The following is a 12,375-nucleotide window of genomic DNA, read 5'->3' as shown; positions in this document are numbered from 1 at the left end:
AATCAACATAAATAAAGGTCAGATGCAAGCAAAGGAGATTCAACAGAAAGAACTGAATTCAACAAAAAGTATCTTCAACAGAAAAAAATAATTTTATTGAGTTATACAGAAAGGCAACAACACATTCACAGTGCTCAAACATATAAACTTATAGACAGACTTCACTCAGTAGAGGTAACAAAGAAAAGTATATATGAAATAATCAGTCCCATGATAAATTACAACATTCCTATTGGACATTGCTGTTCTTTTACTCTTTTAGGTTTTTCAGAACACTGACTTGTCCTAAAATATTTATACTACATCTGAGTACAGGGATCTGTCTCTGTTTCAGAGGTGTGTCTTGCACTCCCTTACTCAACGCAGATCAAACTCAAAATGGATTTTTCCCATATTAGGGTTGGAGTATAGATAATTAGCCTAAATTGCTATGGCTTATGATGTTCATTTCAGATTATATCCTCATCTGAATTTGTTTTTCTTCTTATTTTTTCCCTCTACTCATTGCCTATACAACATGCTGAGCTTTTGGAAATATGAATTCCTGAACAGGCTCACAGTCTGTGCTTTAATTGAAGGAATTAGGGGACTTAAATGCATGTCATCAGACCTTTTAGGTTTAATTGATGTTCTGCAACTCCACATTCTAAAAAACAAAACAACAGAAACCACACCAAATAAAACCCACAACAGCAACAACACAGACACCAAACTAACAACAAAACATTTCATTTGATACTACCTTCATGTTTTACACAAGTACATGTAAATCTGTCGTGTTCTAGCAATGATTTAAACTAAATGAAAAATTCTACACCTTGAGAAACCAACCTTTTGAAATCACCTTACGAAATCAACCTTTTGAAATAATGTCTTTTATCAGTCATTTCAAATGAAAAAGAAGTCTTGCCAGTGGTAGAATTCAGTAAGACACTTTGAATCTTTTCTGTCATTAAATAAGCACTACTTTAATATATGTCCAGATCTTAATTCTCTTAGTATCTGCATCTTACTGGGCACACACATGTAAGCCACTCATTTACAGCCCTGCTTTTATTTAATGGCAACTCTTATCTTTTCTTAATCTCGTCATCTTTTTAATTAGATATAATAAGCTCTAAAACTCCAGTAAACTTTAAAATCCTTTAGATGTAGAAACTTCCTCACTTTGAATCTACTAATGTGCCCACTGTTTGTGACCCTGAGACTGACTACACCTTCTGCTTCCAAAATTATTTCACTGTCCTACTTCTCATACCTGACCAAGAACCTTTTTTGTACTACCATGATACAATTAAGCAACAGCAATATCCAGTAACTACCAGCACCCCAGAAATAGTCAAAATTATTTCCCTGATCTGAATAATGATTTAAGATACATCCTCTAATGTTAAATCAGACAGTAGTTATTACATCATGCTACATTCTATTTACAAATGAATGTTTTTCCAAAGTCAAGTAGTTCCTATATATCAAATGTCAGTATATCTATAGAAATCTAGCTGAGCAAAAGAAAACTAATTCTAAAATACCATGTTCTAACCCACAAATGAAAGTAAACCTGACATATACACATTCCTAACACACAAACCTTCTGAACGTAAGCTCTAAAAACCAACAATTGTTGGATCAACACAAAAATAATTAGAAATCAGAATTCAAACAACAATTCTGGTTAAAATAAATGAGACAAGTTCCTTTTCTGCCCCCAGCAGCCTGTGCATGCTCTCCTTAGGCTCCACCCAACCCCACGTTTGTCACTAAGCATGACAGCAATTCTGGCTGCTTCTCTGTAATTATCTTAAACCCAACAGCCTCAACTGTGGCAGACTACTGCTACTTTGACATAAAAGAATCCATTTTTGTACACTTTCAAGACTTAGAACATGGTGGACCAGATTTAGACTTCTGCTGGCACAGATTTTTCTAGCTGCAGCTTGCTAAGGAAAGGAAAGAACAAATGGTGTGAGGGTGGAAAGAAATTGTATAATTAACTGCAGGGGAAGGAATGTAGGAGTGCTGTGAATATCTGTCACATGGTTGTCATTACAGACACAGAACTTTACAGGATTTAAAAAAAAAAGCACGTAAGATCTATCACATTTTTAAAATTTCTATTAAAAATGGACCAGTTGACCAGAAATATTTCCAGGCCCATTTCTTGACAACATATAAATAGTTCTCTCAGAACTTTTTCAATCCTTCTTTACAGCCCATCTCCAAGAAGCAATCCATGGAACTGTGAATTGCCCCATAAACTGAAACAAAACTATAAAAGGAAGATTAACTAATGGCTCTTCCCAGACTTCAATTCATGTTCTACACAAGGAAGTTCCTCTAGTCTATGCCAACTAACTACACCCAAAAGAATTGCCTGCTGAGAACTCTACTGCCTCAGTGTGCCTTGGGCCATATAAACACTTCCAGAGCATCCTAAAGCCACAGATGTGGCAGAGGGGAATGAATTCACAAGGAAAATTGCTCATTTTAAATTGCTGGTCCACCTACAGAAGCACACAGCTTCTCGTACTTTTCATCATCATAGGGCCACCAAAAGCAAAGAAAAAGTTCAAGAACCCAGTACACAGGATTTTAGCTCCCGATTCTCCTGTTGCTTTCCCACCTCAGTTAACAGAGAATTGGCAGGGCTGAATCAGCTGACACAGTCTAGTCTCTTGGCAGTGGCAAATATAAAATTATACCGAAGACTTTGCAAAAAAAATCATCCTGTGTAATTGTATGCTATAGAAAGCTACAGCTATACCTGAAGAATACACCTCAACAAATACAACAGCAAATTATCCTGTCAACCATACCCTCATTCTCTAAAATCAAGCTTCCTTATTTATTCCATAATCTATTACTGTTCTATTTTAATTCTCCACAGTATGAGGTTATATCATCGAGAGGAAACAGACTACTGAAAGCTTTCTTATGAACTGCATCTAAATCAATTTTTATGTTAAATTTAGTTGTGCTACTGAAGTAAGTACGAGCATTACACTTGTAAATATTTGTAAGTATTGTTAAAGAAAAACATGCAAATCCTAATTTTCCTCTTTAAAGAAAAAAGAAAAGGAATTGGAGACATTTTCTTCATTATCATAAATTAAGAAATTAATTCTCTCATGCATTTCCTGATCTGCCTGTTACAATTCATAAATCTGGTATCCAAAAAAAACCCACTGAAAATCCGTTGACTAGAATTTTGCCTGAGTAAGACAGGACTGACAGAAAGAGTTGGAAGAAGAAGACAGATCTAATTTGGGAGGAATAGCAAGAGATTCTGACCACACACGATGAATCTTCAGCATTAAAATTTCTGAGCATGAGATGTGAGAGAGCTTTTGCATAAGACTGTTTGCTGATATAACCACACATTTGAAAAGAGAGAATTCTTGTCTGACTTTCCTTACTTTTTCTTTCTTTATGCCTTTAAATTTAGTGTCTTGTCAAATTCTATAAAGCTTACCCTTACAAGCGTGCTTTGCAAGTTTGGTAAGGAATCTTGTCACGTACACTTAAATCTGCATTTCTTGACACAGATGTGGTGGGCTGAGCTTGGCTGGAGGCCAGGACTCCACCAAGCCACCCTATCACTCCCCTCCTCAGCAGAACTGGGGGCAGGAGGGGAAGAACATGAAACAAACCCCATGGGTCAAGGTAAAGGCAGTTTAATAAAACAAAGCAAAGGCCATGCACAGAAGCAAAGGAAAACACAAGATTCACTTTCCATGTCCCGTGAGCAGCCCGTACCCAGGCACTTCCTGGCCAGTAGGGCTTCAGTACAATTGCTGCAGAGAACAAGCACTAATAAAGAACACCCCCTCCTCCCTCCACCAACTTCTTGTTCAAAGCTTTCCTCCTTTTCCTCCTCCATTAATAATCAAGTGCCCAATAAGCTGCTCTATCTCTCCCCTAAGCTTGCCCCTCATCCTGGGCTTCACAAATCAAATAAGGAATCTGGTCATACACATTTACATCTCCTTTTTTTTTTTTTTTCCCATGGAATAGAGCTCAGTTCCCTGTGACAAATGCAGATCTTAAGTCACACACAATCCTGCTGCTAAAGTAAATACTCTCATTACGTGCATTTTGTTTTAATTTCTTGGCCCACTCTGATCATCACTAAACCTAATTTCTCCCCAGGCCCCAAACCAGCAGTGAGGAATGCTGATCCTATGGCATTCTACCACTGTTTAAAAAAACCCCAAATAATTATGTAGCCCCTAGAGTTTTCTGAGAGCAAAAACTGCCCTCCATTACATCAGAAATCTATTCTGGAATCTGACAGGGCAGTGTTGACATATTTAATCTGAAGTATCAGACTTGACTACTATTCAGTCAGCTTCTCCAGGTCATCTCACATAAGTAGTTTGGCAAAAAAAACAAGTATTGCCTAAAGACTTGTGTTCACTGAACAAAAATGCATCCCCATACAGGCTAAAAAGCTTTAGTACTGCAAATTCAGAGCAGCTTTGCACCTATTTTTTAAGAAACAACCTGTAAATTTATATCCTTCCTAATTCCCTTTTTTGTTGTGGGCTGAAAGAGGTTGATGAGCCACATCTTGTAGCCTATAATCACAAGAACCAAAAGGTCAAGAGGAAGAGACTTTTAGAAACGTAACAAGTCAAACAGACTTGAGAGGAATAATCTGCAAAGATACATGCTGGAGAGGGAAAAAATCAGTTTTTTAGTTATTAAAAAGAGGTTTAATTAAAGCCTTTGTCATCAGAATCATAGCAAAATGCAGGGGTTTGTATTTAGGTGATCCTTACCATGACAACTTTTAGGCAGTCCAATTATGCTGCTATGACAACACTGGCCTACTTTCTTTCACCCCTTCCTTTTGGAGAAATACTGCTAGTAGTGCCAGAGTCACTAAATAGTATATTAGTTAACTGAAAGATCATCAGTAATAAGTATTTTGACCAATATGAACACGAGTGGAAGAATCTGTTTGCAGATTACTTCTTACAACTTATAGGGGGAAAATAAAAAACACTTTTTTACAAGGCCTGGAAATCAATGTCAGTTTAAGAAAAGCAGATTATTATTTGTTTCCCAGTAGTTCTATCTGCAACGTTAACTACACAGCTAAGAACAATGCATGGTTTAGAAGTCCTGGATACTCAAAAATAAATCTTAGGCATTCGTGTTTTAAAACTATTCTCAACAGATAAAGTAACTATATACTGTGAGAAATCCTCCGTCCCCACACGAACTCCAGCTCCTCTGAAACTCTTTTATTGCCTGCATAAAAAGTTTCTCCTTTTTTCAGGATTGAAGCACTTAAGGTTCCCCAAGGAAGCTTTTAAACCATTTGGGATGATAAACCTTTACCCTCCCCACACAAAATGTCCCTCATGGCCTTGGCTCTACAGAATACAAATCACAAGTATTGATTATGACTGCCCATGTTTACCAAAGATAAGCAGAATTCCTGTTCTACAGCTAATCCCAGGAGTAACTGCAATCACTGAACAGAAACATGGCCTGAGTTTCCCATAACCAGAGCTCACGTCTAGCAAAGTGAGAAAACACTCAAGGCCTTGTCCAAACAGAAAAGAAAATACCACTCTCCCATTGATCTCAGCCACAAACCCCACTGGTAACAAATAGATACAAGAAGAAAAGAAAAATAAAAAGCAAAGAAGCACATCATTCCCAGCTCTTTATTTCCCATGAAATAGACTTCCAGTTATCTTCTCTGCCTTTTATCTAGAGGAACAGTAAGGTTACAATTCTGCTGACGCACTGTCTGGTACTTTCTGGAAGCCTTTGTTTTTGAGGTTGCCTTCTCTGCTGTTAAAGCTTTCCTGTGAAGAAAGATTTAACACAATAAATATACCCCTAAAGTAATAATCACAAGCTTTCAGAAGGTAACAGTACATTACCAAGGGTTTTCAATGTGTTCTATTTAGACAAGATATTTGCCGACACACACAAAACTCTCAAAACATTGTGGAAATAATTCTTAAAACTGAATAAGTGTTTTTCACTAACAAAACATTGCACTGTGTATTTATTACAGACTGAAATTTTGTTTCTGTTTCATTAAAAAAAAAACTAATTGAAGGAATTACAAAAAAAAAATCTCTCCCTGATCTTCAAGTTCAAGTCTCCTCCACACACAAAGCAGATTTTTTTTTCCCAGCATAAAGATGTTCAAGGTCAAGCTTTTTATCAAACAGTATTATATTCCTCTTTTATTATAATTTGAGGGATATTGTGTATTCAGTGCCCGGTACAGAAACAACCATATCAAGATTAAGTCAGCAAGCCACAAACAGTAACTAAAAACTGGTAAAATATTATTTGTCTCAGCCTCACCAAGCTACAGGTTTTTAGTTCATTTTCACTCCATAAAATTGGTTACATATTTGTTATCAACACAGGAACTGACTAATCAAATGTTGGGAGAAGCTAAGAGCATATTTTTGTTTTGGGGATATTTTCAGGGTATTTTAAGAAAAAAAAAATGCAGAGCTCCCCTGAAAGTGTAATCATATATGTCCCCAGTGGACCAGCAACAGACTGAGCACTGCCCTGACAGATTCCAGAAGAGATTCCTGATGTATTGGAGAGCAATTTTTGCCCTCAGAAAACTCTAGGGACTACACAATTATTTGGGGTGTTTTTAAACAGTGGTAGAATGCCATAGGATCAGCATTCCTCACTGCTGGCTGGAGTCTGAGTAGAAATTAGGTTTAGTGATGATCAGAGTGGGCCAAGAAATTAAAACAAAATGCACTAACTGAGAGTATTTACTTCAGAAGCAGGATTGTGTGTGACTTAAGATCTGCATTTGTCACAGGGAACTGAGCTCTATTCCTGCTTCCATGGTCATGTACAACTGAAATGCACCTGCCCAAAAACCTGGGAATATTTGCCTTCTTACTTTCATATCCATGGGATTATGTTCTTTATCACCAGTTAAGTGTGAACCACCATGCAAACTGCAGTTAATGAAGAACAGAAAGTTAAGAATTTTTTGTTTCTACTTGCCAGCTTTAAAAAAAGCCCTGATAATCAACAAAAATATTTGGCAAGTACTTTCTTCTTTCTTTTTGGACAGTAGAATGTATTGTGTAGCCTGCTGATTCAGTCAAAAAAATAGCATAGCAAAAATCTTGGATGCTAAACAGGCCTATTACTTTCTTATTTCTCAAGAACTGAGGTCGGCGTACATTAAAGGAATTTTTTTTCAGGCACCAAGTCAAGAAATTGCTTACAAAAGGAGAGCATTGAGAGCAAACAAGGTCACATTTCAAACACTGAAAAACTTATGGTATTTGATCTTCAGACCCTCCCTTTATCTGCTTAAACTTTTGCTACAGAGTTTCTGCTTCTGGCAGAGAACTCACTATTACCTTGGAAAAAAAATGAATAAAATGAATCCTTTTCCCAGATTAAAAAAAAAAATAAACAAAACTGGGCTCTATTTTCCTATTTTCTAGTCTGCCTCTAATGAAACATCCCACTCCTTTCATTAAAGAAATAAAATCTGAGGAAGGAGATTTTTGAGGACAAAGTGCGGGTTCTGCTGAAGCTACCAAAGAGAAATGCAGATAAAGGAAAACTGTAGAGGTGTCCAAATAGTGTTTCCAATTATAAAATCATTACAGAACAGAAATGGTTCCTACAGTCAGTAAACAGCAAGCCACAAAACACTGAGTGATGTTAGAAAATGAAAACAAGTATTCACATAATATGCACTATGTGCTTGTTTCTCAGAGGACTTGAGTACCTGGCACACTGTAAAAGTTCACATTTTATATGTCATATCTAAGAAGCAATACAGGGAACCCCAACAGACAGAGAGCCTGTCAGTCTGTCCAGTGGAGATTTTGGTGATTATTTTACACTATATTGAGAGACACAAAAGAGCAAAGTTAGAAGACCAGACAAAACATCAGCACTGTATTGCAAACCTTGATGTTTAATTCACATGTGAACTGGGGGCTTGAAGATACAGGAAGTCTCCATTGAAAGAAGAAGCAAATGCAAAGCATCACTGAAATTTGTGGGAATGGGGCATTTTAGTATTTGTGCTGACCTTCCTACCCTTGCCACCTTTCCGTTTTGTAACTTTCCAAGTATGTATTTTTAAATGCAGCCACTAGAAAAATCATATGAATACAAATTATTTACATGACAATTTCAAGCACAGCTTTTAGTAAGCCAGAAATGCAAGTTCCAATTTCAACCTCCCCCTGGTCTATTTTAATCAGCAAAACACATAAAAGAGCACTCTTCAGCTTTCAATTCTTTTTCACTACTAGGAATAGTACTGTGAGTTGATTAACCATAATACATAATCATTTCCCATTGAAACAATCTGAAAAGGAGCCTTAGAACTATGTGTTCTGATACAGCCAAAGGAAAATTTAAAAAAAAAATCAATATAGGGATTTCAGTGGCTCCACTCAAAACAGAGATGTTAGATCCAACAGTGACAAATGATGCTTCACAAAGCAGGGATGACCATCTGGGAAGACATTTCATCCTGGTTTACTGAACAAATGCAGATATGCAGGAGAGAAATCATCAGGACTCAAGAAGATCCCTGCAGCTAACATATTTACGCTTTCAAAAGTCGGGAGAACTTTGGTTTCGCAGTGAGCTTTGTTAAATCTGGATTTATTCTTAACAGGTCTCATAGGAGTCTCTTCACGGCCTAAAGGAATCCAGGACAAGCCCATAAAACATCTGCAGCTCTGGAGCGTTCCCACAAGGTGGCACTAAATCCCCAGCCGCAGAAAATCCTGACGGAGCGCAGAAACGCAAGGGCAAAAACCCACGGCCATGTAAGTAGCGTAGAAAAATAGAGTACGGCCACGTTCATAGCATAAATAAATAGGACTATCTACGGATTAGAAATGGCAGGATAGAAAAATAGAAATAACAGCCTAAAGCAGATATTTTAGAAGAGATTGTAATTTTCCCCTCATAATTCAACAGCTGAAGTGGAGGGCACACAGACACATATACCACATGTGTGTATAAATAAATATATATACACACACACTCAATGTATACATTGACTTACAGTCAGCACTTCAGAAGAGATCAAATTGAACTCCTTGTTCAACTCTTGGCTCTTTGTTCCAAGTTCTGGTACAGAACCAATATTTCTGATGCAGTTCTGATTTCCCTGCCCTGGTGACACCCCACAGGTTGGGCAGTGCTGACTCCCAGCGCTCTGGGCACTGCAAGCACCAACAGTCAGATACAACCTTGTACTCAATATTCCATTTTCAACTACTTGAATTTTTTTTCCCTCACCCTCTCCTTGCATGTTGGTGCAGTCTTTTCACCCCAGGTGCATTGCATAAACTTAATTACTGAAATAGTAGTGTACCCATATGCTGGGCTAATTTTTAGCAGTGCTCAAATTCCTGAAGTGTCCAGAAGCCTTCAGGGGGCCCTTTGTTGCCAACTTCAATTAAATAAACAGGTACTGGGTCATTTCAGACCAAATGCCTTCCAAAATTCATGCCTTCCATGAATTTTAAATTGTTAGCACTATCTACTTTTCCTCCAACAGTTTATTGGGTTTTTTTCCTCATTTTTCACGCTGTTTTAAGTAAGCATGCTTGTAAGAAAATTTAATTTTACAAGTATTAAGAAAGAAAGATAGGGATTATTAAATCTCTGCAACTACTTTTCAACCAAATGCAAAAGAAAACAATTTTTAAGGTAAGAACAGATAAAGCAATTTGATGATCAGCTCTGTGCTCCAAGCATTACATTCACAAAAAACAATGCTAAGTTCCACAAGCACACCACTGCTATTGATTTTCTCTCCACCACCCACCTTAGGGATAAGACACCATAAGATCCAGGGGTGGGTAAGGGATTTTAGAGCCACCTTGAAGTACAAAATGTTTATTTAATAGTAACTGCCAGGGGGTTTTTTTCTGCACATCACGTGCTTACACATCTGTTAGCTATATAATGTAAACTCATTGCAATTTAAGTACAGATTTGTGACCAGAATGAATATCCCCTTCAACATATCCTGCCTTAATCCCCAGTTTTTGCACTGTATGACCAGAGAGGATTTGTTCTATTCTGTATAAAAGGAAGTGAGAGTATAGAATCAATACTCCATGCATCCTGCTCAGCTTCTGTCAATAACTGAATAGAACATATGGGCTCTTTTCTTTGTAAAAAGTTATATCATGCTCTATCTTTACTTTTCCACTCATGCTCAGGTCCATCTTCTATTTGACTTAAAAAACTCCATGATCCTTTATTATGCTTTCTTTGTGCTGTTGCAAAGTTTCACAAGTTTTGCTGTTTCTGCTGTACAGGTGCTCAAAGACTGCACTGACAATCATTTAGTGAGACATGTGCTCCTAGAGGTGTTTCTCAAGGAAAGCATTTCAGTGTTTTCTCAGTTCTGTTTCACCACACTGATTATAATTTGTATCCTGACTTTCATGAAAGCCTTAACATTAACTAGCAAACTCATAATCACACACTGCTGCACTTAAAGGCAGACTACCTAGGGTCAGTATGCTGCACTTGATTCATGTTCTTATCTCACCTAATTATTGTAAAATAAATAATTCTATTGGTGGACACCGTTCAGATTCCACCCTAGAATTTTAGGAGAGTTCTAGCAAAAAAAAGCACACTTCTTACAGCATAAGTTGCCTAAATAATGATCTGGTAAACTGAAGAACAACAATAAAAAGTTAGATAATCAAAGGTAAAGAAATTTCTATGTAAAGTTAATGGGATAAACATTTGTATATAAGAGCTAAGGGAAACAAAGCATCATTGCATTCCTGCTCTGGCCACTATTTGTTGATCCTTAAGAGCAAAGCTGTTGGAAAATACAAGTGCTCCCCCTCCAAACCTGAGAGTCTATATGGCAATGAGAGCAGTACCACTGAAGGATGAGTGTGACAAGCAATATGATCTTTGTAATTGTTACTTTGTTTTCCCACATTTCAAACTACTCTTCATAATGCCTTCTCTCAGCCCAGCTATTAATGTCACCAGTGCTTAGTATTTTTGCATCAAATCCAGAAGAGCTGATTCCAACCCCTCCACCTGAGAGTCTTCCTCTAACAAACAAGAGAATCATCACTCCACAAGGTGTTATTTTCACACCACATTGTTAGAAACACTGTATTCCACTTTTTTGAACACTTTTATGCACACTAATTGCACAGAAAAATTAATATTGATGATAATTCAAACAACTGCACTGCTTCCAGAGGTAATAAAATACTGAATTATAGTGCTTAGATGGCCCTGAATTAGAGAACTAAGAATTGGAAGAGATCCTGCTCTGAAATACTCTAATGCTGTACAGATGAGATCATTTGTAGCAGCAAAGGATTAGTTGCAGGGGAATTGCTCGCTACTATTTCACATGCTGGAGCTCCCACAATTTCCAGTTTGCCTTCTCACTCAATCAAAAAAAAATGCATTTACATCACCTCTGAACTAAATAGTACTGCAAGATGCTCCTACAGGTGTAAAATCTGTCCCAGAATTCTCAAGATCAAACCTGTATGCTACTCAGCAAATGAGAAAGCCCCATGCAAAGGAAGTTCTCGTACAGAATACAATCCACCATAAATGAGAACTTGTATCAGCTATTATAAATTAATTTAGAAGCCTGCATCTTAAGCTACTAAATGCAATTATACTTATGAAGAAAACTACATTCATTTTTTCAACTGAAAAGGGGGGGAAATCAGATTTTATTCTGTATTATCTAACATCTCTACAGTCAAATATATTAGCCCAAGAAGCCAAGCTTGTGTATAACCCTACGTTCAAAATATGTCAAACAGAAGAGTCTGTTAATTAAACATTAGCATCACTCCAATCAAGAGACATTTTATGAGAGATGCACAGAGAAATTAGCATTAAACACAACACACTAGTGCTCCAGAGCAGACATTCTTACTTACAGCCTGTAGATCAATTTGCTGGTGAAATAAGTGGATTGATGATCACAGGATAATTTACTTACTTCAAATTTACTCTACAGGGGGAAGATATAGTTGCTAACAACAACAGGAAGCTACCCCAGGCACATTTATTAAAAATTATTTCTACACAAGAAGAACAATAATTAAAGCCTTTTCTCTAAGGAATGATGCCACACTCAGTGGTGTGGAACTGTCACCAATGAGGCAGAGGTACAAAAAGCATAGCAGCCTGACTGGGTTCAAAGACACTGAGGACAAGAGGACTAGACATCAAAAAGTGTGATCATGGAGCTCATGAAAGAGATTAGAAATCCTAGAAATGAGGATACAATGGAACTTCAAAGGAATTACACTACATTTTATCCCTAACAAGAACACTTGCCAGAATGGTGGCAGTAAAAACTGCATTACA

At 37.2% G+C, this 12,375-nt stretch overlaps 1 protein-coding gene across 12 annotated transcripts in view; it reads right to left on the bottom strand.

Annotated features, from left to right (window-relative positions):
- ERC2 (ELKS/RAB6-interacting/CAST family member 2) overlaps window positions 1-12,375 on the bottom strand; it is a 404,073-nt gene that overhangs the window by 353,637 nt on the left and 38,061 nt on the right. The gene's annotated exons all lie outside the window — the stretch shown is intronic.

Source organism: Melospiza georgiana, chromosome 11 (assembly GCF_028018845.1).
Source record: "Melospiza georgiana isolate bMelGeo1 chromosome 11, bMelGeo1.pri, whole genome shotgun sequence".
Classification (NCBI taxonomy): Eukaryota; Metazoa; Chordata; class Aves; order Passeriformes; family Passerellidae; genus Melospiza; species Melospiza georgiana.
The sequence above is the reverse complement of the archived record's forward strand: the minus strand, read 5'-3'. Positions and strand labels throughout refer to the sequence as shown.